Source organism: Peromyscus maniculatus, chromosome 14 (assembly GCF_049852395.1).
Source record: "Peromyscus maniculatus bairdii isolate BWxNUB_F1_BW_parent chromosome 14, HU_Pman_BW_mat_3.1, whole genome shotgun sequence".
Classification (NCBI taxonomy): Eukaryota; Metazoa; Chordata; class Mammalia; order Rodentia; family Cricetidae; genus Peromyscus; species Peromyscus maniculatus.
In genome coordinates, this window is record NC_134865.1 from 29,287,948 (window position 1) to 29,308,398 (window position 20,451).

General features: G+C 41.7%; 1 protein-coding gene across 5 annotated transcripts in view; it reads right to left on the bottom strand.

Annotated features, from left to right (window-relative positions):
• The window catches only part of Immp2l (inner mitochondrial membrane peptidase subunit 2), an 867,453-nt gene extending 849,943 nt beyond the window's left edge, over window positions 1–17,510 (bottom strand). The window contains exons 1-2 of one of the 5 annotated variants that reach the window (XM_076550737.1): window positions 17,422–17,510; window positions 16,929–17,001 (exon numbers count right to left, since the gene is read on the bottom strand). The gene's annotated coding sequence lies outside the window, so the exon portion shown is untranslated. Of the gene's footprint in view, window positions 1–16,924; window positions 17,002–17,099; window positions 17,233–17,421 lie in introns of those variants that run through there. The other 4 variants (XM_076550738.1, XM_076550736.1, XM_016007824.3 and 1 more) reach the window with 4 other exon arrangements.
• Window positions 17,511–20,451: the final 2,941 nt, after the last annotated feature.

Below are 20,451 nucleotides of genomic sequence, written 5' to 3' on the forward strand. Positions count from 1 at the left end.
ATCTTCAAACAATTTCCTATATAATCACTGGGCTTTTCTCCTGGTGCCTTGTTACTTTCATACGGTTATAAAATTGGGCTTTCTTACTTTCTCAATGCCGCATCTTTATACTGTTAAGTTTTAATTTCTTTTACTGGTTTCTGAACACCTATCACTTTCTAACCCAATCACCACAGTGAAAATAATCCCTACTTTGCTAGTAGTTTCTTTCTTTTTTTTTTTTTTGGTTTTTCGAGACAGGGTTTCTCTGTGTAGCTTTGCACCTTTCCTGGAACTCACTTGGTAGCCCAGGCTGGCCTCGAACTCACAGAGATCCGCCTGGCTCTGCCTCCCGAGTGCTGGGATTAAAGGCGTGCGCCACCACCGCCCGGCACTAGTAGTTTCTTAAATGGTACACTTTCATCAGCCCCTCTATGTTTCACCTAATGCTTTACACTTTTCAGATTAATCATCCTAAAATACTATTGGCCACATGGGTCTCTAGTCAAAAATTCTCCAAAAGTCCTTCAATTACTCCTTCCCTAGTGCTTAGAGTCTCCTAAGGCTGCATTATCTACCAGCAACTGGCTGACATTTACATTATCTCAAAACTTCTCAACACAAACAGAAAGCTTACTCCCTGATCAGGCACTCCCTTGTCTTTGTTCAAACAATTTTGAATGTTTCTTTTTTCCAAAAGTTAAGCTAAGTTGGTATCTCTGCCATCTTCCCCATCACTCAAGATCACCCTTGATTCAACATGACCTAGTGAGGCCATACAACATTCCAGTTATAAAATTAAGTACATATTGCTGGGGGTGGTGGCACACGCCTTTAATCCCAGCACTCGGGAGGCAGAGGCAGGTGGATCTCTGTGAGTTCGAGGCCAGCCTGGTCTACAGAGCGAGATCCAGGAAAGGTACAAAGCTACACAGAGAAACCCCGTCTCGGGAAAAAAAAAAAAAAAAAAAAAAAAAAAAAAAAAAGAAGTACATACAACATATTCTATACTACAGGAGCACATGACAAGGAGAATGGATAGACATCTCTAAACTCGTAGACTGTATATGAAAGTTGAGACATTTTGACTCCGGTTTAAACAATGAAACAAAGACCAGAGTAAACAAGATTATGTTGCCTTTAAGTTAGTCTGCCTGAAGTACAGAGTGTGGGCACTAAAGTGAGAGGAGAAAAGGTCAGAAGTCAAAATGGGGAGGAGGAGGTGAGCTGGTCGGAAGACTCAGGAAAATCACTGACCACAGTCCTGAGCTTAAACAGCACACAAATGTCCAGACTTCAAAGCCAATCATGGATCAGATCTGTTGTCGCACACCAGCAGAAGAGAGCATGAAATAATAAGTTTCCATTCAACTTAATATTTTATTGTTTTATTCATATTATGTGTATGAGTGTTTTGTCTGCATGTATTTCTGTGTACCACATGCATGTCTGGTGGCCACAGAGGCCAGGAAAAGGCACTGGATCGATCCCCTGGGACTGGAGTTAGAGATGGTTATGACCACCATGTGGGTGCAGAGATTTGAACCCGGATCCTCTGGGAAAGCAGCCAGTGATCTTAACTGCCAAGTCACCTCTCAAGACCTCCATTCAACTTTAAACAAACAGATCGACTTAAAGACTACTAACAATATAAAATCATAGCTGGCTCTCATTTTTTATTCTTGTAAAATCCAAGATGAGACAGAGACAGAGGCAGGTGGATCTCTATGAGTCTGAGGTCAGCCTGGTTTGCACATCAAGTCCTTGGCCAGCCAGAGCTACACAGTGAGACTGTAAAAACAAACAAAAGAACAAACAAACAAAATCCAAGATGATATATAAGCCTTCAACTGGTATCATTCACCTAACAATTTTACTCTGCCTTCCCCATTTCATGTAAAAGAATCAGATCCCTTTTTATACTATCTTAAGTTCTGGTATTAAACATCCATGAAGATTTCATAAAATATTAGCATCACTGGTTTTCTTCAAACTTAGCCAGAGAGCCCAACTGCAGGGATGGAATATTATTTCTGAAAAGCTCCTACTTCCTTTCTCTACAGTGACTTTCTTTGGCTGCTACAAAGGGAAATGTATCAAATAAATGTGTCCAAAAAGTGAAAAGTTGTTCAACCATGTGCTTCTCTAGACACTCATCAAATTGACTTCTCCCCATCCTCAGCATGATGCCAGGTAACACCTTTAGAAGTTGTTTGCATTCTTTCTTATGTGCTGGTGATGCTTCCTTCTGGCTTGCCAATACCTAGCCTAAGGGTTAGCAATGAAGCATTATGACACCTATCACCATAGGAAGTTCCGTCATACTGTCTTTGAACCTATGCTGTATTTTCAAAGTAATAGGAAGGAAAAAAAAAAACTTCAAATTACTAGATATACACAAGCTGAGAGTCAATATAATGAAAATGCCAATGGGACTGAGAAGAGACGGTATTTACACTTAGATGCAACTGCTGCGCCTTCTCAGATGGAAAAAGAATAAAGTTTTGTCTAACTTAATACAGCTGTCACTGACCAGCCTAAACATCTTAAAGCAGAGGAACATTTGGATTGAAACTACAACTGTACTTACTATTTCCTGCCTGCAGATTTCAACTTCACAGGGTTGTTTTCATCCCTTCCCCAGGACCTCTCACTCGACTCTGCCCTGCTGAATTCAACTACATGGACACTGGCCATAAGGGCTCTGGGAGTCAGGCTTTTCCTCCCATAAAGAGAAAATGATGTGTCTCTGAGCCCATACAGAATGCAGCAATATATTTCATGTTCTTGAAAGGAAAGCTAACATCTCAAGCTGACAAGTGGCTAATAAATATGATTAGGAGCCAAGCACACAGGCAAACATCCCAAAGCCTTTCACAAGGAGACACAAGCAGGTTTAATCAGTGAGACATACCCAAGAATAAATACATTCATTTTTTTCCTCACATACAACCAATAACCATCTTTTGGGGTATTTTTTTATCAGTTATCTATAAAACTAAAGAAGAATTTCTTTTTAAAAAAGGATGTATTTATTCTATGTGTATGGGTCTTTTGTCTACATATATGTCTACACATAAGAAAAAGGAATCGTATCCCATGGGACTACAGTTACAGATGGTTTTGAGCCACCATGAGGATGCTGGAAATTTAACCCAGGATCTCTGGAAGAGTAGCCAGTGCTCTTAAACACTAAGCCATCTCTCCAGCCCCAAGAAAATATTTCTAAGGTTAACTTAAAATAACCAACTATGACTCATTAACCAAATAAACCATTACATTTTTCTTTAAAGATCTATTTTCATTTTATATATATGAGTGTTCTGCCTAGATGTGCATATGTGCACCGTGTGCATTCCTGGTGCCCACAGAGGCCAGAAGAGGGTGTCAGTACCCCGGAAATGGAGTGACAGTTGTAAGCCACCATGCAGATGCTGGATACAGGTCCTCTGCTCTGCTCTTAACCACTGAGCCATCTCTCCAGCCCCAACTCCTCAGATTACTTTATAAAGAATTAAAACCCGACAAAGAGTTCCAGTGGCTCTTTATCATAATCTCTGATGTGTGTGCTGTCTCCATGTTCCCAAAAGGAAAGTGAAGTTCAGAGAGTGTCTTGTTCGTGTTTGCACTGCAGATGGCAGAGCCTGAGGAAATTTTGTTTCCCAATCCACATTGTGGGTCCCGAGCAGTACAATAAAAATAATAACAAAAATATATCTAATGCCTGTTTTTAAGCTTTATTTTAAAATTTTATTTAAAGAATGTTTACAGTATTAACATCAGACTTTTATATATATATATGTGTGTGTGTGTGTGTGTGTGTGTGTGTGTGTGTGTGTGTGTGTGTGTGTGTGTATCTCAGAGACCTCAAATAACCCACGGTACTGTTGAGATACAGGACTTCTCTTACACAAGAGGAATGGACTTATTAAGAAGAAACCATTTGGGCCAGCAAGATGGTTCACTGAGTAAAGGCACTTTCTGTCACCCGGTGACTTCCATTTGAGCCCCAAGATCCACACACAGTAGAAGGGAAAAAAATGATTACTACAAATTAGCCTTTATCTTCCACATATCAATGTGTGATACACATTATTTTATACCCAAACTAGATAAAATAAAGATGTAAACCTCGGGGTGTCCTAGAAATCAGAAAAGAAGTTAATACAGGATCAGGTCCCCTCCTTCAGTGAGATCACAAAAGGTTGTATTTAAATTTTATTTTAGTCAGTTAAAAATTTGAGTGGGTAAGATGGGTAATGCATGTGTACACGTGGGTGCACACAGGCGCTCACAAACACACACAAAATGGATGTTTTAAAAGTTCTAAATTGTCAGGTGCTTCACTTTGCCCTAATGGAACAACAATGCTAAATTATTTAAAAGAAAAACTAAATAATCATTCACTGTTTGAATTCGACAGTAATCAAACTCTTATTAAAGCATCTATTAAACAAATCTGCTCCTTAGAAAACATCAAGATGTTCCATGAACAATCTGCCACACCAAACAAGCTCAACAGTAAAGTGAACGGGCTGCCCATTGTAGGATTCCAGCTCTGATGTTCTTGAAAGTGAAAAGCTATGAAGACTCTCAAGTGACCAGAGGTTTTAGGGCACAGGGTGTTATGACGACAGATAAATGTCCTATTGGTCTAAGCCCACAGAATGCATCTTAAACAACGTAGTCTGGGTGGTACTAAAGTATAATTGGGTTCATCAGCTGTCCCCCACACTACTCCAGAGGGCCTTGTTAATAGTGGAGTAGGCTGGGTATATGGAAGAGAGGGAAAATTCTGCACCTTCTATTAATTTATCTATGAACCTGAGACAGCTCTGAAAAAAATAAAATGTTTCTTAAAAAACTAAAGCATGAACTGGAAATATGGCTCAGCAGTTAAGGATATTTCTCACTCTCATAAAAGACCAACATTCAGTTCCCAGTACCTACATGATAGCTCACAACCACCCATAACTCCAGTTCCAAGGGTACCAGGCATGCACATGGTACAAAGACATACATATAGTCAAAATACCCATACACAGAAAATAACATAACTTTTTTTTAAAAGCACAGTGGCACTCATTTTCTTTTAACTTATTTTTCCTTCTCTGGCCCTCTACTACCATTTGGTAAAGGAAGGACAACCCTGGCCACCTATTCTACCCTTCAGAGGAACCCTCTGCATACCCCCAATGTTCCTTCATGTCTAAGTGGCACCTCTAGCCTGCTCACCCTCCAAAGACAGGAAAGAGGCTGAGCATAGAGATGCTGAAGACAGGTTGGCTACGGCTAAGGAAGAAAAGGATTCCTAGGGCAGGAAATCAAGAAAATCTGCCAGAGTTCAGCAGAGAAAGAATCCCAAATAGCTCTGAATTTGTTTGTTGCTGCACAAGGTAGAAAAATCACAGAGTAAAATTATCCTAAAATATAAATGTGACGGCATTACAAACACTTCTTTGGGAAGACATCTTTGCTGTACACAGTGACAAATTGCATTTCAAGGGTGACTGTCTTTACAATGTGTCCTGAAGATACAAAACAAAACAAAACTATTTTTCCAAAGGTAACCATAACTGTTACATTTTTCAAAAGAAAGATATTTGTGTCAAAATGTCACTGCAAAGACCTATTTCAGAAAAAAAAATGGGAGAAAATTGCAAAAATTAAATTTTTATGACTTATTCCATGGAAGAAAGTTGTATATTTTTATCATCTGGGTATTCTATGTTGAAAACATCAAGCTATGCCATGATTCCAATATGAGTACAGGAGCAGAGATTCTCAAAGTCACGTAAGAATGACTGTTGGGATACATGGATTTGCTTGTTGACTGTTGGGGTACATGGGTTTGCTTGTTTACTTGATTTGATCAGTGAGGAGGTTAGGCTATGCATTCTAAACCACTGAGTTACTCAAGAGAGGTAAAGGCTCCTTTGGCAATTCAGGGACCTATGAAAGACAAGCTTGATGGTGAATCTGGCTGAAGCCACCACTACTGTGGTAATATGAATGTAATCGGCCCCCATAAGCTCATAGGGAGCGGAACTATTAGGAGGTGTGGCTCTGTTGGAGTGGGTGTGGCCTTGTTGGAGGAAGTGTGTCACTCTTGGGGCAGGCTTTGAGGTTTCCTATGCTCAAGATACCACCCAGTGTCTGAGTTCATTTCCTGTTGCCTTCCGATCAAGATGTAGCTGGCACCATGTGTATCTGCAAGCCGCCATACTCCCAGACACCACGCTTCCCACCCTGATCATAATGGACTACAGAACTGTGAGCTGCCACCTCAATTAAATAGTTTCCTTTGTAAGAATTGCCTTGGTCATGGTGTGTCTTCACGGCAACAGAAACCGTAACTAAGACAACCACCATCAGTTTCAGCTGAACAAAATACCCCCCTCTTTATCTGAAATTTCAGTGGAGTTGCATAGAGCAGCATTCTACAGTTGTTCGGTGGATATTGCTTAGACATAAAGGAAGTCCAAAGCCCTGGGTTAAACATTGAAAGAGAGTAAGGTCTCCCCACCTTAAGGAGTCTCCAGTCTATGGAACTGGAGATGTGGCTCAGATGGAAGAATGTTTGCCTCAAAGCCTGAATCCCTAGCACCGTAGAAGACCAACAATGGAGAGGTAGAGGCATGAGGATCAAAAGAAGATTCGAGGCCACCAGAGCTACAAGAAACCTTGTCTGTAAATTTAGTTTTCGAGAAATGTTGTTGGTCTAAAAACAAATACAATCTAAAAAAAAAAAAAAAAAGGAAAGGAAAGAAAATGCTAAATGGGAGGCACAAAAAGTAAGACACCGAGAGTCTTCACGGAGATATACTGCATAGGATAAAATTTAAGTTAAACCTCGGGTGACTGATAGGTCCCTGCTACCACCACTGCCACTTCCGGTTTTCTCCAATTCAATATGTCATTTTCACACCCAACAGACAAGAAAAAAAATGCTTAAAACCTTTTTCTTCTTAATTTATCACTAAAGGGAGGGATTTCTTGACCATAAAATAGTATAGAAGATAATGATAGAATATAAAATAATTGGAGGAGGAGAAACGGGTCGGAAGAGGAGCAAGAGGAGGCAGAAAAGGGGGAAGGAGAGGAAAAGTCCCACCAGGCAAAGGAGTTGTAATATTAACATGACACAAAGCAAAATACTCTAACTTCCATTCAGCCTATACTTTAGTGGTCCAAGAGAACAGTATCACTCTGTCACATTCACATGCTCTTTTAAGGATTTACAAAGGACTCTCACATAAATTCTTACCTGAGCCTCAATGCAATCCTATGCCAGGTTAAGGCTGTTAACCTCTCACACAGCCAAACCCCACAAGATGATCTCCAACAAGCCTTGTCTCATTCCCATGTGTAGTTTCCCTTTCATGCTGAAGCACAGCTAGTCTATGAGGCCAACAGAGTATCTAAAAATGATGAATCAGCAATAAAAAGAACTACCCTTTCCATGGTGGTATCTTGGAGGAAGCTGGCTCCCATGATATGAGGACAACCCCATGGACCTTGCCAAAACTAACTGGACAGCCAAATGAGCCCATATGACCAGGTCACCCTGGAATTGACGATTTTAAACTAAGCCACACTCCAGTAATTTTAGCTCCTGCTGGTATCTAACAGGAATTCCACGAGACACTGAGGGAGAGACCCCTAAATTAGTGACTTACAACTATGACAAAAACACGACTACTGTTTCCAGTTAAGTCTCTTATATGTTATAAAGCAATAGAAAACAAATGCATCATCTACAGAGAACACACACTGGACCTAAGCTAGAACCTTCTTCCTACTGGCAAGCTTTCACAGGGCCAGAAGGTGCTATGCGGGCGGCCCGGAAAGACAGTGCATCAACGGCCTTGCCCAGCTACAAGCCCATGAAGTACAATATCAACCTACAGGTAAGATCAGTGCAATAGTGGCACAATTTGCAATGGGGGTAACCAACCATTCTTGGACTAGCACTGAAGCCCAGTCCACAGGGGGGACTACATGCCTGATGCTATAAACCTGGTCCAAAACCCAAGCCTGGGGAGGTCACAGACCTAGAGGGAAATTCACAATTGTTGTTAGTTAAATTGAGATGGGACCAAACTACTTCCTAAATACTTATATTTATACAAATTCTTTTCTCACTTTGTTTGTTTGTTTGCTTTTTCAAGCCAGGGTTTCTCTGTGTAGCCCTGACTGTCCTGGAACTCGCTCTGTAGAACAGATTGGCATCAAACTCAGAGATGCATCTACCTCTGCTGTGGAATAATTCTCTTGTACACTGTAAAGATTTGTCACTCGAATTGATTTAATAAAACACTGATTGGCCAGTAGCCAGGCAGGAAGTATAGGTGGGGTGACCAAACTAAGAATGCTGGGAAGAGGAAGGGTGGAGTCAGGAGTCACCAGCCAGATGCAGAGGAAGCAAGATGAGAATGTGTACTGAGAAAAGGTACCAAGCCATGTGGCTAAACATAGATAAGAATAATGGGTTAATTTAAGTGTAAGAGCTAGTCAGTAATAAACCTGAGCTACTGGCTGAGCATTTATAAGTAATATTAAGCCTTGGAGTCAATTATTTAAGTAGCGGCTGCCGGTTATTTGGGAACAGACAGGCAGGAGAGAAGCTTCCGCCTATATGACTTTGATTCCCAAGTGCTACTTGGATACCCCACACCTAGCAGCGACTCTCACGCTTAATCAGAGAAGCATCTCTATGCAGTAGACTGTTAAAATCAGTAAAGATATGAATGTGAGAAAGGGACATGTAGGGAAGAGGAGGGGACGACAGGAGTGGGAGTCAGATGAAGGGGATCAAGTCTAATATAAACTAATAGTTTATATATATATATATAATAGTTTTATATAATATAAACTAATAGTTTAATGTAGTGAATGCTTAGTATGGAATAGTCATAAATGAAAAGTATACATTCACCAACAATGAAAGATAAACAATGTTTGGTATTTGTGCTGGCTAATTTATGACAACTCCATACAAAATACAGACATCAGAGAGGAAGAAACCCTGATTGAGAAAATGCCAGGGCGCCAGGCGGATCTCTGTGAGTTCGAGGCCAGCCTGGGCTACCAAGTGAGTTCCAGGAAAGGCGCAAAACTACACAGAGAAACCCTGTCTCGAAAAACCAAAAATAAATAAATAAATAAAATAATAAAAATAAATAAAGAAAAATAAAAATAAAGAAAATGTCTTCATAAGATCAGGCTGTGGAGCAGCCTATAAAGCATTTTCTTAGTGACTGATGGGAGAGGATCCAGCCCATGGTGGGTGGTACCATTGCTGGCTAGTAGTCCTGGGTTCTATAAGAAAGCAGACTAAGCAAGCCATGAGGAGCAAGCCAGTAAGCAGCACCCCTCCATGGCCTCTGCACCGGCTCCTGCCTCCAGGTTCCTGCCATTTGAGTTCCTGTCCTGACTTCATCAATGATGAACAGTGCTATGTAAGCTGAATAAACCCTTCAATCCCCAGGTTTCTCTTGTCATGGTGTTTCATCACAATAGCAACCCTAACTAAAACAGTATTTAAGGTAGATTTCTTAATATGTTCTTAATGAGCAAATTATGGAGTTCAAATAACACAAGACATAAAATTTTGATTACTACTTTTGACTTGTTATAATGAGTGAATAAATAATATTCAAACTGAAAAAGAAAAAGAAAACTAAAGCATCCCACTTTTACATATGCCATAGCTCAGGAAGCCCAACTTCCTATCATGGAGGTATAAGCAGAGGACGAGAAGGAAGGGAAGGGGGAAAAGAAGGAGGAGGAGGAGGAGGAGGAGGAGGAGGAGGAGGAGGAGAAAGAAGATGAAGAATCAGGTGTTTTCTCTATAAGCCAGGGAAGAAGGCAAACAAAGACACAAGCTGGTCTCCAGTCACAAGAAAGCATGATGCCCAGAATGCATGGGGGCTACTGTGATTCAGCCCTTGCTCGCTCACCAGGGCTCCCTCCTCTTGGCATAACACTGACCCTCTCTCTAAAAAACAAAGCATCGGGTCTCATTCTTGAGAAGCCCTGGAGGACTCCCGGGTAGTGCGGCCAGCATCCTTACATGATGGTGATTCCTTTCTTTGATTGCATACCCTGAAGGACTGCTGGTTTCAAATTCCTTCCCTTTTTAATTTTTTAGAACCTCATGTTGTTTCAAAAATGGCTGTCCAATGCTCCCCCTTTTCCACACGTTGGCCAAAACTGTCCCTTATCTAACAGATGTGAACATATAGAAATAACCTAAGCATTTGCTAACATGGAAAGGGATAAAGAAAGTGTGGTATAAATAGACAATGAAATATTATACTATTCTGTGTTTTTTTTAGCAGAGAAGGAGAGATGGATACTAAATAGAATACACCTATAACCCCAGCACTTGTGAGGCTGAGGCAAAAGGATCACGACTTTAAAGCTTAGGCTACATGGCATGACCCTGTCTCAAAATCAGAAAATGAAACTCTTGTCATTTGCCATATTATGGTTGAATCTGGGTTAAGTGAAATAAGCCAGAAACAGAAAAGAATTATTCCTTAATGCATGATCTCATTTACATGTGGAATCATCAAGATCCAGAGAGAAACAAAGCAATGGTAACCGAGGAGCAGGACACAAATGGGGAGGGGATGTCGAAGAGTAGAATGCAGCAAATAACTGACATAAACAAGTCTAGACCAACACAGCGCTCCCAGGCCATTCTATGACCACATAACCACTCATGCTGTTGCTTCTGGTAATGAATGCTCTCTGTTCCTATCAGGCTGCCTCAGCTTTCTTTCCTTTGAGGCAGGAGGGGAAAGGGGGAGCTATCTGTTTGAAACAAGGTCTCTCTACATAGTCCTAACTGTCCTGGAACTCATTCTACAGACCAGGCTGGCCTTGAACTCAGAGATCTACCTGCCTCTGCCTCCAGAGTGCTGGGATTAAAGGCATGCACCACCACACCAGAATTGTTTCAGTTTTCAAGTCTGAGCCCAAAGACAACCACCACTGAAACCACTCCTTGTCATTCTAGTCAGGGACACAGAGCTCCTGTTGGGTCCCTCTGTACATAAGCTGTTATAAGCAACAGCATACTATCTGAACTGTACATAGACACCCAGAGTCTTTCTGTCCTATAAGCTCCTTGGATAGAGTCTCCTCATCTTTCCATTAGCAGGCACTAATTTGACATGTACAGCATGTAACTAAAAGAAAGAAGTAGGGGACGGTATAAATGATAATAGGTTATAAGAAATAACCAATAAGGTTATAAGAAATAACTCAATAAGGTTATAAGAAAATCAATTGAACTTAACACATAAAAGCCTAAGTATAAGCAGCTATTTCTAATTCCATTTAATTATAAAGAAATAGAAAGATATGGTTATTCGAATATTACCAATGTAACAAAACAAAAAAAAAAACTTATTATTTAAATAAACAGGAAATAAGGATCTAAGAATTCCCAATATGGCTGGGCATGGTGGCACATGCCTTTTATCCCAGCACTTAGGAGGAAGAGGCAGGTAGATCTCTGTGAGTTCAAGGCCAGTCTAATCTACAGAGTGAGTTCTAAGATAGCTAGAACTACATAGTGAGACACACACACACCCCCGAAAAAAAAAGGTCCCAATAAAACCAATCACAAAAGAGGCTAGCAAAAACATGGCTCTTTCTGTGACTCCCATCCCCAGTCCCCCTAAAAAACAAACCATCTCGTTAAGCTGTGCCCTTGGACTGAGCAAAAGACTGGTTCCTTCCCTATCAGCTCTCCATTGCTCCCCTTGTCGATATTCTGCATACCCTGTCTCAGCTCCCACTACCAAATCCAGATCCTATGGGAAGCTCCTCTTACTGGAGCTGCAAGCCCGGCTCTCAGGTTAGTCTGGATGTAAGCAGGGAGAGGAATCAAGACCGGGAAGAAAAATGAAGCTACTATTGACCAACAACCCATTTTCTGGCAGTCACTGTACTTTACAATCACTGAATCTCACAGCAACCATGAGTAACACCCCTTCTTTCAGATGAGGAACTGTTTCCAAGATCACACAGTCCTCTCTCAAATCCAAAAGGACAGGCCTCCAGCATTTATCGATGACCCTCAACATCCATGTAAGAGGATGTGTTTCAGCCATGCTGAATTATCAGAATACAATCTTCTGCAAAATACTACTATGCGTTTCAGTTAGACCAGCCTTTTAAATGGGAATTACAACCCCAGAGTTATATATATAGAGAGAGAGTTGAAGAATAAAACACCATGGGACAGGACAGCTCACAAAAAAATAAATAAATAAATAAATAAATAAATAAATAAATAAATAAATAAATAAATAAAAAATAAAAACAAATACAAAACCTTGGCAGCAATAAAAGGTTTCTGAGTGCCTAATGACCAAAGGTTAATTCAGAATCTGATGCAAAACAAGCTGAGGGAGTCTCTTGAAGTGCTGGCCAAAGCTGTGCCATGAGACGTCACTTCACAGCACACATGCTGCCACACCATGTGACACAGAACGCTGCTCAAACACCTCGGCTTCCATCTGAAATGACTGTACGTTAGAGATTCCAGTGGTTTTCCTGTACACGCAAAGGGTTCTGCTCTTACAGAAACATAACAGCTTTCTTTGTTGCTGGGTTTTGTTGTTGTTGTTGTTGTTGTTGTTTTTCAGGACAGGGTTTCTCTGTGTAGCCCTCGCCCTGACTATCTTAGAGCTGGCTCCATGAGACCAGGATAACCTCCATGCCCAGCTCTAGAACAGTTGATTTCAAAAATTACTGTTTAAGTTGCTGACTTGAATTCCATCCAAAGTAATTAAACTTAAAGAAAATGTTGGCTTGGGGTTGGAATAGAATGTCCAAGAGTTTCTGAGGTGGTCCTAAGCACATTTCTGTCATTTTTACTACATATTTATATGAAGCAACATTCTTGGAACTGATGATTATAACATCAGAATATATACCCTCTGTGAAAAATGCTGAAGATGTTCTAAGTCCTGAAGTATCTAGTCTCCAGGCAAGATTTAATTCTGTATGCAAATAAATGAGAACATCTATTTCATTACCATGCAAATTTCTCTTCTGTAATAAATGGTGAAGGCATTCATACATCAAACAACTATTTTTAAATGAATTGCTTCATGACTTATTGTAAGTACATGTTTGATTTATATACCTACTTTACATACCCTATATGCCAAGAGTTGTTTAAAAGTTTGTTAGACAACAGGGAATGTAAGTGGAAAAGTTTAAAGCCTCTGGGAGCACACATCTCGAACAGCATGTGATGGTTTAAAAGGCTTTAAAAGTACTGTAACCCGAAAAACCAAATGCTACTGTTGCTTCTTTTTCTGTAAGTTCGTTTGTTAACATGAAAGAAAACAGACCTGAAAACGGACTTTTTAACTCAGAAGCTAGAAGCAGGTGGATTCCTGAGTTCCAGGCCAGCCTGATCTACAGAGCAAGTTCCAGAACAGCCAGGGAAACCTAAGAAACCCTGTCTCAAAAAAGAAAGTGAGAGAGAGAGAAAGAGAGAGGAAAATCACTTTTAAAAACATATCAGGTTTTTAAATTTAAAAAAAAAAAAAAAAGGTCTTAGACATGGCTAGCCTAGAATTCAAAATTAGCCTGCCTGTGCCTCCTTAGTGCTTAGGTTCTTGAACAGACATGAACCAGGACACTCAGCTCAACAGGTTCTAGACTGAGGTTTTGCTTTTAAGACAATTTTCCTCCTATAAAAACTTAGTGTAAAAACTCTCCAAGAATAGGAACTACATCCTCTTGTTAACTTGTAAGAACACCCATGGGAAATGTGCTTCTATGACCAGGTGCTGTCATTTAAATAAAACATCACACTGGGCCCTGGAGACCAGTGCTCATAATAGAAACACCACAGACTGCAGCAGTACAGCTGATAGGCCTATAATCTCCTGACAGAGTGTGCGCCTCAGCAGAGCGAAAGCAGATGTCTGGTGTGAAGTCAGACGTCTGTGGACTTGTCTTTCTCAGCTACAAACACAGTATTAGATACACTAAATGCACAGCTTAGCTGTATATCAGACCCACAACTTGGCAAAATCATGACAGTTTGGACACGAAGCATCAGCATTTTTATTATAATGCTTATAAACCAAAGATATTTCTGAAACAGAAATCCTAACTTTGAGCACTCAGAAAAATGTGGTAGGCCGCCTGTCTCACTTTGGGAATGGTGTCAGAGCTCTTTTACACACACACACACACACACACACACACACACACACACACACAGATAGAAACCCTTTCTCTTGTTCTCAAGCTGACACTCCTTAGGCAGGACTGTAGAATGATCTGATAGAGGAAAATCAAGCCACATGGGGGGAGGGGGGGTCTTTGTTTCAGAAACTCTGGGACCAGGTGCAGGAGATACATGTCATCCACATTATGAAAATGCATAAATCAGACTTAGCACTTAGGGAAAACGGGTTCTAGGCTGCCTGTCTCTGTGCAAAGGAAGGTCATAAGCAAATGATAGGGAAGGCAGGAAAGTTGGCTCAGCAGTTAAGAGTAATGGCTGCTCTTCCAGAGGACCTGGGTTCAGTCCCCAGCACCCAGGTTGCAGCTCACATCTGTCTGTAATTCCAGTTCCAGGTGATCCAAAACCTGCATAAGACACACATGCAGGCAAAACACCAATGCATACAAAATAAAAATAAATTTAAAAAAGAAAGAAAATGTTGGGCGATCAGATGGAGACACAGGACAGCGAACACACGCATGCCAGGCTCTGCTTCGTCCAGTCTTCATTTCTAGGCCTGCACTGTTCTATTTAGAGAGCATCGAATCCAGCAGCAGGGAAGCTGTAACCACTCTCAAGTGACAGAGCAAAGAAAACAAAGACTCGGATTCAAGGCTGCATGGAAGATTACAGAAACGATGCCGGATGGGGCGGCACGCTCCTGGAATCCCAGCACTCAGGAGCCTGAAACAGGAAGATTTCCAGTTCAAGACCAGCCTGAGTCACATAGTGAGGAAGTGTGGAGGCTGGGCAGAGGTTGTGTAGTAGAGTAACTGTCTGAGCAGGGGCAGGGCCCGGGTCTGACCTCCATCGCCTCAGAAACACAAGGCTATAAAATGGATGACTCTTCCACATGAGGATTTTAGGGAGTGCCTGGACTAGTGGCAAACAGCCAAAAGAATAGGAGAAAAGGAAAAAATTTACAGTTTCACCAAGTAACGGTAACATATATATACTATGTACATGACATTGTATGTTTAATACAGAGAAATGCCCCAGCTGTATGCCTAATTAACATGTAGCTGTGAACTTAACACATGGTACAAAACCTTGAAAAGGTGAATACCAAAATATTTAAAAAAAAAAAAATCTGAGGTAGATTTACATTAGACTCCAGTTTTTCTTTCATACTCCTGTAAGAGTTAACCTTAAGTAACTTAATTTTGACCGTAACCTATTCTCAGGCCAATAACGAAATGGGTTAACTGTACAGAACCCCAAGGCAGGTGTGTTTAGGTACTGCTCCCCTAAGTACACCACCCTTAGCCGTCGCCCTGTTTCTAAAATTAAGCCTTCTTGGAGAACAACTCAAAGCGTTATTCTCATCCAGTCATTGGGCCCGAACAATGCATCCACTGCTCCGGAAAATGACTAGAACACTATGGATTATGGAAAACAAATCTCCGCGGCTAGTCACCCCTGAGAGTTTACTTCTGACTCTTCCGGAGAAGTGGAATGATAGAGCACTGTTCTCACACAACACTGCAGAGCCGTAAGCCACTGAGACGGCAGCAGAGGGAAGTTCTTGCACATTTACACGTAATTATTCAAAACTTCCACAGAAACCTGAGAAAGGCCCAGCCCCCAAAAAGGCCATCTCGCGCAGTCTCATTCTCCACATCCTGTTTTGTTTGTTTACGGGATTTCGTTTGTTTTATCTTTGAGACCAGGTCTCGCTGTGTGTCTCTGGCTGGCCTAGAACTCCCTATATAAACCAGGCTGTCTCTGTTGGGACCAAAGATGAGAGCCATCACCACCAGCTCTCCAGACCCCATTTTAATCAGCGTTCATTCAACACAGGGTGAAAAGACATCATAAGTAGAGCCCCTCATTAATAAACAACCATGTCCTAGTTTTTCATGAATTGTGTGAACCTCCACAACTTCACAAGGAAGCCGGGTTCATGTGTGGCCTGTGCCAGGATAGCCACTGAGGGTAAGTCTAGCTTTCGTAAGTATACACACATGTGGATTCCTATCCTTGCTTATAGCTAACCTGAATTTTAGGTAAATGTTACCAGTGACATATTTAATGCTGGAGGGTTTCTGAGAGAAGCTATATCACCACATAGAGACTAGGGAAGCAGTGTGTTGGAGAAAGAAGAGAGGTCTCAGGGAAGAACCAATGGAAAGAGATGACACCGAAAAATCTCAGTAAACTTCCTAGGACTTCAACATAACTTTTCAGAAAAGCATAGACTGCTTGAGGACGAATTCTTTCTTCTATAATTCTGAAAGATCACATTAGAATTTCAAGTATATGATATTGCTATTGCCTTTATGGGGGTCCTGTGTGCTTCTTTCCCCGGTTGGCAGGTTTTAAAATGTACAGATTCCTGGAGGGGTAATTACCAAGGATTACCTAACACCCTACTGGTGAATGCTACCTCAAGACAAGGGGCCAGAGAGGGACTGAAACATCAATGTGCCAGGTTAAAGAGGTTCTGAAAGGAAATGAGTTTTCTGTCAGGTGACTTAAAAAGCTGTTTAAACTTCCAGCAGACTATACAGACTTCAGAAACCTAAAGGAGGGCTTGAGCTTGGGGCCAGTGACCTTTGAAGGTGGGTCTCCAGTCTCTGATAACAAGTGGAATTTGGACCCAGGTTCCCAGGGGCAGAGTTTCCCCTCTCGAAGAATAAATAGTCTTGGCTCCTTCCGCCCCTAAGCGATACTTACTTACCCTTTCTCCCGCTCTTCCTCGGTGAGAAGGGGTAAGTGGTAATATTGTACCCTCGCCCAATTTGGCCAAAATCCTAAAAGTAAAAACGACAGAGACAGGTCCTTTAAAATCCTTGTGGCTCGAGCCTGAGCAGCTCCCACCAGCTGCCCACTACTCCGGGAGCAGCGCTACCTCCCGGCCGCTCTGCGGGCACCCCTGACCAGCGAGGAGAGGCCGCCTACTTGCCCCGATCGGGGCTCGGGTTCCCTAACTGAGAGAGAAAGAAGGACAGAAGACGGAGAGGGCAGCCGCGCGGCCTCGCTGGAACACGCGCACGCACGCATGCTCGCCACGGTCGCACGAGTAGCGGCCGAGCGGCTCCCCGCCTCCCAGCAACGCCCCGTGTCCGAGGCCGACCCCGGGGTAAGAGAACCCCGCCCGGAGCACCGAGGGGTCTCCCCGAGCCCACCCGCACGCCTGGCCGCCCGGACCCGCCACCCCATTCCCCGCGCACCCGCTGCGCAGCTCAGCCCAGGGGAAGTCCCTGCGGCACGCCCCGCCCTCCGCCGCGGCACGCCCCGCCCACCCCGCGCGGCTCGCCCCGCCCACCCCGCGGCTCCCCCAGACCCCCACCCCGCTAGGCGGCAGCGGGAGGCTCCGCCCCCTACGGAAATCCCGCCCCCGGAACGCGGCTCTCGGTTGACCCGGAGCCAGGAGTTGGTTTGCAGCAGATCAGCGGCAGTGTTGAGCCCGCCGGCCGCGAGTTGCAGGTATTAGGAGCTTTAAGTCTAAGCCCGGCGTCCTGTTCATGGCTAAAAGGGCAAGAAAAAGCAGCAAACCACCGGAAACTTCCATTTTGCCTCCTCTAGCAAGACAAAATAGGAATCCAGAACAATTTTTTTTTTTTTAAGAGAAACTACGGGGTTTGTTTACACTTAAGCTTTTGCTCGCTAATTGTACAAAATCTTTACTGTGTTATTACAACCTACAAAAAACAGTGTAACAGAAGACTAAACAGACAACAAAGCTTTATCCTTCTAGATAATGCTGAACTATCATTCTTAAGTATAGGTAGTGCGCTAGTGCCCTGACACTCAGCATTCAAAATTAATTCTAAGGATGGGAGAATGTAAGAGACTTAAATAGAGCCAGGCAGTGGTGGCACATGTCTCTAATTCCAGCAGTAGGGAGGCAGAGGTAGGCAGATCTCTGAGTTCGAGGCCAGCCTGGTTTACAGGGCGAGTTCCAGGACAGCCAGGGCCACACGGGGAAACCTGGTCTGGAAAAACCAAAAAGGGAGAGATACTTCAATGGGCTGATTGAGAATTACAGACGTCTACGAAAGAGAACAAGGTTACTGTCCTGGATAGGATGTAGGTGCAGTTATTCTTAACAGTAGCTGAAATAATTACTGCAAGGTAAGTTTGGTCCAGCCAGTGCTTCATGACTTAATTGCGAGAGCATATCTTGGGGACTACTTCTGATGACAGAGCCTATTTACAAATTGGATTATGCATTCGTAGTAGAGAAGCTCCAAATTAAACAAAAGGTTGGTCCAGTGAGGACCCTGTGGGATGGGATGGACTTAACATAGATAAACAAAGACAAGCGGGGGAGGCCTTATTGTACTGGAAACAAATAAGTCTACAAAAAGAGTTGCTAAGTGACGTTGTCGCTAAGATTCATCAAAGATATGTGAGAAGTCAAAGTGACCGGAAAAGCTTATATCCCCTATTTGTCCCAACCGTAAGTCATTCTGGAAATGGCAAAAATCTGAAGTCAGAGCCAAGAGTACTTTTAGGACATTGATACTATTCTGTATGATACTATATTATATGTCATTATATATTTGTTAGACCCACAGATGTGCAACAAAAATAGTGAGCCCTAATCTCTGACTTTGGGTGATAATGATATGCAATGTACATTCATCAATTTTAACCAGTACTCTGTTTCAGGATGTTAATAGGAAGATTGTACATGTATGAGGGAATATGTGGGTGTCCTGGAATATGTAGGGATTCTGTTCATTCTGTTCAGTTTTGCTCTCTACCTAAAACTGCTTTTTAAAAATAAAATTATATTTTATTTATATATATAAATAAAATTATATTTTTAAAAAGAAGCTAAGATTAAAGTCTCTGGACATCTTTTATTCTTTAAAGTAATTGCATTTGAAGCTCAAATATTTGACATCAATGCCATCAAGAAAACTAAGATACAAATTTACATTATGGTTACACATCATATTTAATATTCAGGCTATTGAGTCAAAGTGAGCCAGAAGTAATTAGGCTTATATATTCTGTGGGTAGAAGCAGGGGTAAAGAAGTTTCACCTGCTTAGGGTATGGTGGGTAGTCATATGAGGAATGAGGACAAGAAATGGAGACTCAGAGTTGGTTCCTGAGATCAGAAGATCTGGACTTATTGTCCATGTGCCATGAAGGGTTAGGGTTAGGATTAGGGTTCACCTTGTGCTGCATCCTGCTGATTTTTGTAGATCAGAACAGACTATGAACTTAATGTCCAAATGGTACAACAGAGGAGACCTGAGTAAATCCAAAAAGGCTCAAGGACAGATTTTTTAAAACTAGTAGAGAGAGAAGACATCTACTTGTATGGATTAAATATATCACAGTAGCGGAAGTTAGAAATCTGAAAATTAGAGCCATGGTGATGCATGCCTTTAATCCCAGCACCAGAGAAGTGGAGGCAAGCAGATCTCTGAATTCAAGGCCAACATGCTACCAAGAAAGTTCCAGGACATCCAGGAAAACACAGAGAAACCCTGTCTAAAAAAAAAAAAAAAAAAAAGTAAAGAAATCTAAAAAGTGCCTGAAGTCAATGATAAAAGTTACCATCAAATCATGGTATGAAATAAATTTTTTTTTTTCCCAAAGAGAACTGATTTCCAATGCTTAGAGAAGACACTTAACCAAAGATAAGGCTAAAATCATTAAATAATAAAAGCTCACTTTCTGGAAATGAAGAATAGTCAAAATTAAGTGAAAGTAGGAGGAAAACCTAATGCACATCACAGACACTGGTATAAGAATGTCCAAAGAATAATTGTTTAAAAGCATTAGTATGACCAGGATAACCAGAACTACATATATCACACAGAGAAATCTTGTCTCAAGTTTGAGATCCACAAATTTTTAAACAAAATGACAGAGACTCAGGAAGATGATGGGTCAACTTCTAAATTGATTGGCCAACTTTGTGTATGTCTACCTCAAGAAGGTAAGTAGTACACAAAGTAAATGACAAATCAAAACAGAACAATAGCCAGCACATTTCCAGAACTGGACTCAGTGAGTTTTCTGTAATTGCCAACCCAAAATGAAATGTCCTAGAACAGGGAACTTTAGACTGCATTCTCCGTTGATCAGATTTGTGTTTATGTATACAACAGCAAACTCAATATGTTGGCAAGCCCGTGAAGAAGTCTCAAATAAAGATGAAGTTAAACTAGAATAGTGGTTCTCAACCTTCTTAATGCTATGACCCTTTAATACAGCTCCTCATGTTGTGGTGACCCT